We start from the raw sequence: 8,693 nt of genomic DNA on the forward strand, positions 1-8,693 counted from the left end.
ATATCTCTCACCACTCAGGAATCTCTCTGGGGGTGAAAAGGACAGAGAAAGATCCAAGCCCCTAAGCTTGTGGGCTGACATTGGAATGGGGTCTGGGAGGAGTTCCAGTCCAGGTGGGAGGCACAGCCAGACTTGACCCTCACTGACTGTATGACCTGGAGCAATCTTGTGAACCTCATTATGCCTTGGTTTCCCTACCTGGAAACTGAATAAAGAGTCTCCCTCATGAAGGGGTGGTGAGGACAGAGGCCTGCCAGTCACCCAGCCTGAGGTCTGCACTTAGTAGGTGCTCAGTTGATGCACAGAGACATTATAGTGATCTTGATCTACTTGTAGCCCACCCCTCTCTCCAGCCAGTCAGCATCAGCCCCGTATCCCCCGCCTGTCCCAGAATTTTGTGCATCTGATTTCAAATCCCTTGTTAAAAGTAAACTTTAAAGGGGTGACTGGGTGGCTTAGTTAGTGAAGTGCCTGCCTTTGGCTCAGATCATGATCCCTGGGTCCTTGGATGGAGCCTTGAGTTGGGCTCCCTGCTCAGAGTGGAGGCGGGGTCTGCTTCTCTGTCTCCCCCCTGCTCGTGCTCTCTCTCTCTGTCTCTGTCTCTCTCTCTCAAATAAATCAATAAAATCTTTTTGAAAAATAAGCTTTAAAAAAAGCCAGAAGAGAAGGTAGGGAAATGAAAAAAAAAAAAAAAAAAAGAGGGAGAGAAGAAAGGAGCTTTTTTCACCTGAAGCCAGACCTCTAATTCTGCTGGCGGCCAGGGACAGCCCTACCCGCAGCCCCTCTTGCAAATCAAAAGCTGCAGAGCAATCAGCTGCAAATAAAGCACGGGGTTCTCTGAGGGTGGGAAGCCAGAGAGGAGCTCTCGCCTTCCTCCTGGGCTTACGGCAATGCCTCGGTGGGTCCCGGCTGTGCCAGACAGACTGGGCAGGCGTGGAACTGGTGGGGAGGGCAAAGGAGGGTGGTCAGTGCCAGCTGCAGGCCAGGGAGAGGGAGGAGCCTTGAGACCAGCGCTGGCTGTGTTGTCAGATCTGAGTCCTCACCCGAGAGTCTGGCCTGTCACACACATCCCCAGGCCTCCATCATTTCATCTGTGAAATGGACTCCTGGCTGGCCCCATGTATAACACACAGCAGGCCTCCTTGAATGGTGCTTCTCACTGACTCTCCTCTCTCTACAGGCAAAACAGAGGAATGGAGTGGGCCCAGGTGTCCAATCACCATGCCTGCTGCCTCCTGCCCTCCCAGCACCAGGCTGTCCCTCCTCTCTTGTTCCCTAGAGGCACCTTCCTAGTGACAAGCCACACAGCTGGGCTCTCACGCCATCATTCTCTCTCTCTCTCTCTCTCTCTCTCTCTCTATTCTGGCCCCCAAGCCAGAACCTCCCCTTTGTCTCCCCCCACCCACCCCAGAGCTGACCCAGGCACCACCCCACAGGTCTCACCGCCTCCAACCTCCCCTAGGCCCACCACACACACAGCTGCAGATCCGCTCCCCAGAAGCCCAGGTCCACCTGTCCCCGTCCTCTGCACCAAACTCAGCCACACTGCCCATCTCCAACTGCTCCTCTTGACGCCCTGGCCTATGGAATGACCAGCACAGCTCCCAGTACAAAGATGGCACCCAGCCAACAATAGCTAACACCCTTCCCTCCCTCCTCCTCGCTTGGCCATGCTGCCCTTCCCGATACTCAAGCTACCCTAGCCTGTCTCTTTGTTTCTGCTCATGCTGTCCCCTGGAAGGCCCATCACCTGGAAGGCCCATCACCCTCTGGTGTCCAACTAACACACTTTCTTCTTCCAGAAACCTACCAGCCAGAATATTGTCTCCCTTACACTATGCAGAATTCGGACTCTTTGTCCTAGCTTCCAGCAAAGTCCACCTCTAACAGGGTTATTTGCACTGATGGATAATTTTCTCAGTGGGCATTGAACCCGTACACGGACCAGGATGTTAGGTGTCGCTGAGATGCTGGTAAGACCAAAACTCAGGAACAAAGCGAGTCTGAGCTGGGGCTGCCCCAGGGTGCTCACAGGATGCGAGGTGCGCATTGTCAAGAGTCTAGAGCTGAGGGGCAGAAATGATTGAGAGTGTGTGCATCACAGTTCACAAGTATGCATGGGGGATCCGTGGGGCACAGGACTCCCTGTACCAAAGCCAGCACACAGACCTCTCTCTCTTACACACACACACACACACACACACACAGCACACAGATATCTTGTAAATCTTCACATCCTTACACCGGACGATTGGTAAAAATAAATCAACACGTACTGAAATGATATCCAGCTGTGCTTGACAGGTATCCGGCTGGCTGGGCACATCAAAACTCTTCTAGTAACTGAATAATAAAATAATGAATAATGACAACATGCTCTTCCCTTTACAGCGTGTTCATCATAATGGTGACCTCACAGAGTCCTCCCAGTCTGGTCCCATCCTTCAGGCATGGAAGCCAGAGAGCACAGTCTGCTTGAGGCACGGCTGGGGTTCAAGCCCCATCTTTGGGCTCTGATCCCAAACCCCCGGAGGCAGTAGCTGTGGAGGGCTCTGCATCTGCAGGAGCTGTGGCTGGTTGGGGATTTAGCTGGAAGTGGGGCTCCTCCAAGCCTGAAGATCTATGCTGCCTACTTCTGTGAGACAAGATACTGGAATGTTCCATTCGGGTTAAGTGATGGGGGGTATGAACATCACGCATCCTCCCTCAAGGCTCGGCTCAGAACAACTTCCTCCAAGAAACCTTTCCTGGTTTCTCCCCTTACCCCCAGGCTCCAGAATGTTCCGGCAGCTCCAAACCCCAGCAGGTGGCATAGGTCCTGTTTGCACTTCTGTCACTTGCTCCTGCAGCAGCCCTTCAGCTTTAACAGGGACAGGGTCTCATTCACCTCGGGGCCCCCCAGTGCCTGACACAGTGTCCGGTACATCTTACAGTTTTACCAAAACTTTACTGAGCATGAATGAAGGAGAGAAGGGGGGTGGTGATGAATGGAGAATCAGCCCTGGGCACATAGCAGCTCCATGTACAGCTATGTTCATAGAAGCAAGGCCCACCACATGTGCATGTCTGGGCGGAGGGACTTAGTGGAGGAAGGTGCTAGAAAGAGAGAGAGTACAGGAGCCTGACTCCATCCTTGTCAATTCAACCTGGCAATTTTCCCCAGAAGGAGGGGTTTAGGTTAGTCTTCTGAGGCTGGAACAAGGGAACCCAACAGGAAAGGAAGCCCCTCTGCCTTCATTTTGACCCTTAAAAGGGGGCCCAGTCCTTAGCCTGGGTGCCTCCTGCTCCCCTGGAAAGATCAGCCTGGATGAAAAAGCCAGTGTTCTCTGTCTCTCTGCCTACCAGGGGACGGGGGTCCCTCTTGCACCTTGCCTCAGCTTCCCTGGCTGAAAATCCCATGGGGAGGAGTGTTTCTTCTTCAAGTACTTAGCTCTACAGGAATGTGAGAATCATTCCTTCTGCAAACCTGATGGAGGCTTGGGAAAGTTCATCTCCTGTCCTGGCAGTGGCTAGTGGCCAACTGCGAGTGAGTTCATTAATATTAATGTTAATAATCTCCTACATTTACTTCACGCTTTCCCGCTTACGAAGCACTTTCAGATCTATCATCTCATCCGATCCTCACCACCAGCCTGGGAGGTCAGCTGGGCAGAGATTACCATCCCCATATGTCCCCAGGAGAGAGCTAAGACTCAGGGCAGTAAGGGGTCCGCCCTAGGCTGTCAGGGCAGCCAGCTGTAGGAGAGCTCGGAGCACAGGCCCAGCGCCCTGATCCTGGGCCCCCGGGCCCAGGCCAGGGCTCAGCGTCTTCTCACTGCTGCAGGCCCCTCTCCCGGCCCTCCTCCCGGCCCTCCTCCCAGCCCTCCTCCCGGCCCCCCTCATCAGGGTTCATCATTGTGGGCATCACCTCCGCCTGGTTCAGGTGATCTGTGCTCAGCCACCACAAAGACAGGCTTAAAATAAACAAGAAAGCCAGGCTTTAGCCATCTGCTAAAATGGTAAAATGACCTGCCAGCAATTTGCAGAGTGACCTTGGGCTGGATGCTTCCCTCTCTGGGCCTCCATTTCCTTGCATGTTAAGTGGGAGGGCTGGCCTCTCTGTCTCCTCCAGCCCTGCCCCTCCGTCATGGGGACCGCTGAGGTCTGAAGGGCCTGCCCTGGGTGCCTGGCTCCGGCTGCCAGCAATCATGCCCCTGAGACCCCCTCCTCAGGATTGTGGAGTGGGGACAGAGGACAGCCATCTCTCCTGAGCGAATGGCCACCAGGAGAGAGAGCTCTGAAGTAGCAGAGAACACCCGGGGCTCTCCTAAGGATGGGGCCAGGGTTAACCAAAATGGCTATACTATAGCTACTCTGCAAAGTGCTTTACCTACATGACCAACCTGCCTCAAAATAGCCCTACCAGACAGCAGTTTGCTTATTCTTTCTGCAGGAAACTTGAAAGATGAAAACGTTTTTAGATGAGAAACCCAGCTCAGAGAGGTTCCTTGGGCTGCCCAAAGTCACACAGCAAACAGCAGAGGCAAATTCCAGACCCAGATCTGGTGTGACTTCTCAGTCCCAAATGCTAACAATCCAGAGGGTGGAAGGGGAGGGGTGGCTCCTCTGTTCTCTTTCTTTGGCTGCCTCACCTCTCTTCTTTCTTCTCGAACCTGGTTTCCCCTGGTGCCTCAGCCCTAGGCGGGGCCTCCTCTGCTGCATCAGCTCCCCTGTCATCTCAGCCCAGGCTGAGATTTATGGATCTCACTTCAAAGATTTTTCTTTAATAATAACATTTATAATCATTTTAGAAATTAAGAGCTGAGGATGCAAAGCATTTTAATTAAAATAATCCGCAGTTGATAATTATAGGACTCTCCTAGCTGGAACCATCTCTTCTTTCAATCTGTTATGCTCCCTGAGGAAGGCAGGAGATAGCTGTGAGCCTGTGAGTGACTCTGGGACCTGTGTGTGGCACAGAGTGGCCCAGGGGCCACTGTCAGGGACTGCCTTCTGAGGCGATGGGCTCAAGGGTGACCCCTGTAGCCCAGGCAGGGCTGGTTTCCCCGTTGGCTCAGAGCAGTCAAGGGCCCAGGCACAGAGGCATACGGGAAGGCCCAGTCGAGTGGAGTCTCATGCCCCAGCCCACCCTCCCTCCCACCCCAGGCACTGTCCTGCCCTCTGTGGTCAGGAGAGGGCAGCGAAGGCCACCAAATGCAGATCCAAAGGCTGGACTGGAAGAAGGGGCATAAAGGACAGGAGGAGCCCAGCTTGGCGAGAGTGGGTACCAGTAAGAATCAGGACAGCCCCGTGCCACACCTGCCACTGAGACACGAACTGCCACAGCCTGTGGACGACGTGGGAGAATGAGGGACATCCCTTCGCCTCAGGAGCTCACATTCCCGCAGGTGATAAATGTGTACCCCAGCCACAAGAAGAAGCAACTGATGCCCGAAATGAAGGCACAAAGTCTGCGTGGGAGGCCATGGGAGAGGCCTCCACAGGGAAAGGATGCCCGGGCAGAGCAGTGAAGGATGAATAGGAGTGCACCAGCCCAATGACCATCACAACCACTGGGATTTCTTGACTGCTTACTGGGCGCCAGGCACTTGGCGGACTGGTGGCTGCAGCATCTCATTCAAACTCCACCCTGAGTCTGAATGAGCTGCTTTATGATAAGCAGCCTTGTTTTCCAGACAAAGAAACAGGCTTGGAGAGGTTGTGTCATGTGCTTGAGGTCATCACATAGGAAAGAGGCAGAGCTAGGCCTGAAACCCAAACCATGCAAGCCAGCCCTTGTGCTTAGCCAGTGGGCTGTGGGGCCACTCTGGGATGACTGACTTCTGGTATGGACACTTCCCCAGAGAAGGGGAAGGTACAAGGGCTCCGGGATTCAAGTGGGTGACAGGAGCTCGTAGGACAGGAGGCCAGAAAGATGGGTGCATGTTATCCTGCCAGAGCAGTTTTAGGAAACCCTAACTGAATGACTTCCCTCTGTGGGCCTTAGTTTCCCCATCAATACTTTGAGGGTGAGGCTTTCTCTAGAAGCCCTTTTCACTTGGGGGATCTTCGGCTTCCAGGACCACCACTGCATCTCAAGCTCTGACAGGGTTCCCTCCCCTCCCTGCAACCCTCAGCCTTCAGGAGGAGGACGGGGCACAGAGGAGATACTCTCCATCAGGGTTGTCCACCTCAAATCCACTTAGATTAAAAACCTGATGGGAAAAAAATAAAAAAAAAATAAAAAAAAAAAAACCTGATGGGGATGGGGTCCTGATAGTGGCCTCAAAGTGACCTCCCGTGGGCTGGTGAATGAATGCCTCTGTTTCCTCCTGGGGGAAATGAGGGACATGGACTGCTCAGCCAAGGGGAGTACTTAGACATCTCCACCAGGAGGAGATGGCTGTCCTGGCACCTTAGGCCAGACCTGTCCCTCCATGGGCTCCCCCTGAGGCCTGGGAGTGGCTCAGGCCCTCCCAGCCCAGGCAGCCTCCCTCCCCGCCCACAGTGGAGCCTCCCAAGCAGTGGATGGGGACCGGAAGAGGATTATGCAGACTCACTCATGGATAAAATTGGTTCTCAGCCTGAGGAGCCGCGAGGGGGGAATTCACTATGAACATCTTGGAAGGCCCGGGGCTAGCACACTGACATCGAGGTGGCCTAGGATGGGGTTGGCCGCTGCCAGTCCAGGGCATGACACCTGGCTGCCCTCCACCCCAATAATTACATCTCAGGCAGTGTCCTGGGTTTCCGGGTAGACACCTGCTCTGTGCCCTCCAGAGGGCAGACATTGGCTGGAATTGCCGAGAACAAACTTGGCTAGCCAGACGCACCCTGGGCTTCCAGGGATCCACTCTGGGTGGTCACAGAGGGTACACTAGTTTTACAAGGCTCCAGGCTTTGGCCAAGGATGGATTAAGTGAGGGCTTGGAAGGAGGTGGGTATCCAGAAAGCCTGCCCAGCAAAGCTCATCCTTCATACCATTTTCTTAAATAGTGACCTCTCTGGACAGGAAATTTCGCCCACCCTATTCCCCCATCACCACTTTCAGAGAACACTGGAGGCCAAGGTGATTTCAGTAATAGAGTTTAATTGCAGCTAAAAATAATGGAGCAACCCATATCTCATTTCCTGTATTCTATGACTACAGGCACCCCCAAATGGAAGAAGGGGTGGGGATCAGTAAAAATTCAGAACTGAAAAACATTTAGATACAATAACAATAAGGATATAACAAAGAAAGCAAATAAGTGGCAGATAGAGGATTCAGATGGTTACTTTGGATGGAGGGAGGCAGACATAGGATGGGCAAGAGGAAGTCATCCAATTAAGTAGTGATCATTATCTAAGTGTTAGCTTTTATGTTGGTTGATGGATTTACAATAAGTATTATATTTTTAGCATGAATGAATGAGTGAAAAATACGACCAAACATGGACCAATGTGGAGAATATAACGAAGACAGTAATTATTCAAATTCTGGATATCTGGACTTTTAAAAATTAGACAAAAATATTAAATAAAAACGTGAATTCTGAGATTGGACTCTCCTACCTTGACTTCCTGGATACCTGAGCCTTCCCAGATTTCCCAGTAGAGTCTTAAAGCCCAGCTTATATTTCCCTCTTCTTCTTTTTTTGAGGGAGGAGGGGCGGAGGGAGGGGGAGACAGCATCTTAAGTAGGCTCCATGCTCAGCATGGAGTCCAACACAGGGCTCAGTCTCATGACCCTGAGATCATGATTTGAACTGAAACCAAGGGTTGGACACTTAACCAGCTGAGCCACCAGGTACCCCTAGAAATTTCCTTTTCTTGAAGCAGGATCCAACTTGGTTCCTTTAGTGTCCTGGGTATCATAAGAAAAATATTCATTTTAAATTTAAAAAAATTATCCTACAAGTTTCAAGCCAAATGTTGTCTGCTCCCTTGGGACCCAGGGGGCCATGGCTGCAGGAGAGGCTGGGACCAAGGATGCTGAAAGTGATTTGGGGAGCTGAGAGGGGCAGTAGAGCCCAAGGGCCTGCTTGCCTTAATTCTCTCTCTGCACTTTAGTCTTCCTGCCTGGGAGTCTTGTCCCCAACCTAAGTCTCGGTGGGTCAGGTTCCTTACCACTACCATTGCCCTCTAAGACTAGGATGGGGGAACTGGCCCTTTCCTGACCTCTGTCTCCATCCCTCTCTCATCTTCCCTGCACCCCTGCCCCCAACCAGGACATCTCCATAAGGAAGGGTCCTTATGGGTCCTGGGCTGTCAAACTCATTGTGCTCTCCTGCCTTGGGGTGTCACGCTGCCTTCAAGCAGAGGGATGAGTGCTCCTAAAGAGCTTCTCTACCTCCCAGAGCAGCAGGAGAGCAGGCTTCCCACCATTCCAGTCAGACAGGCCCTGCCCCCTTGCCTCAAAGCCCCCAGGGAAGCAGAGATGGGGGAGACACTGATGCCCTGTCCTTGTTCAAACAGCTCCATCTCTGTCTCACACTTCATAAGTTCTTTCGTCTAAACAAATTACCATGGAGCATGTCAGTGAGGTATCCCGTGCCAGTATGTGAGGCTACTGTGGGCAGAACTGAGACAAGCCAGTGCTTTTGTAGATGGGGAAGGAGGAAAGGCCAACTAAGAGGCCAAAGCTCAGGAGGGCATGGGGCAAATATCTGGGCCCAGAGAGCTGTCATGCTGCTTGCTGCACAGCACGCCTCATCATATGTACTCTCCTTGGC

Source organism: Canis lupus, chromosome 16, assembly GCF_048164855.1.
Source record: "Canis lupus baileyi chromosome 16, mCanLup2.hap1, whole genome shotgun sequence".
NCBI lineage: Eukaryota > Metazoa > Chordata > Mammalia > Carnivora > Canidae > Canis > Canis lupus.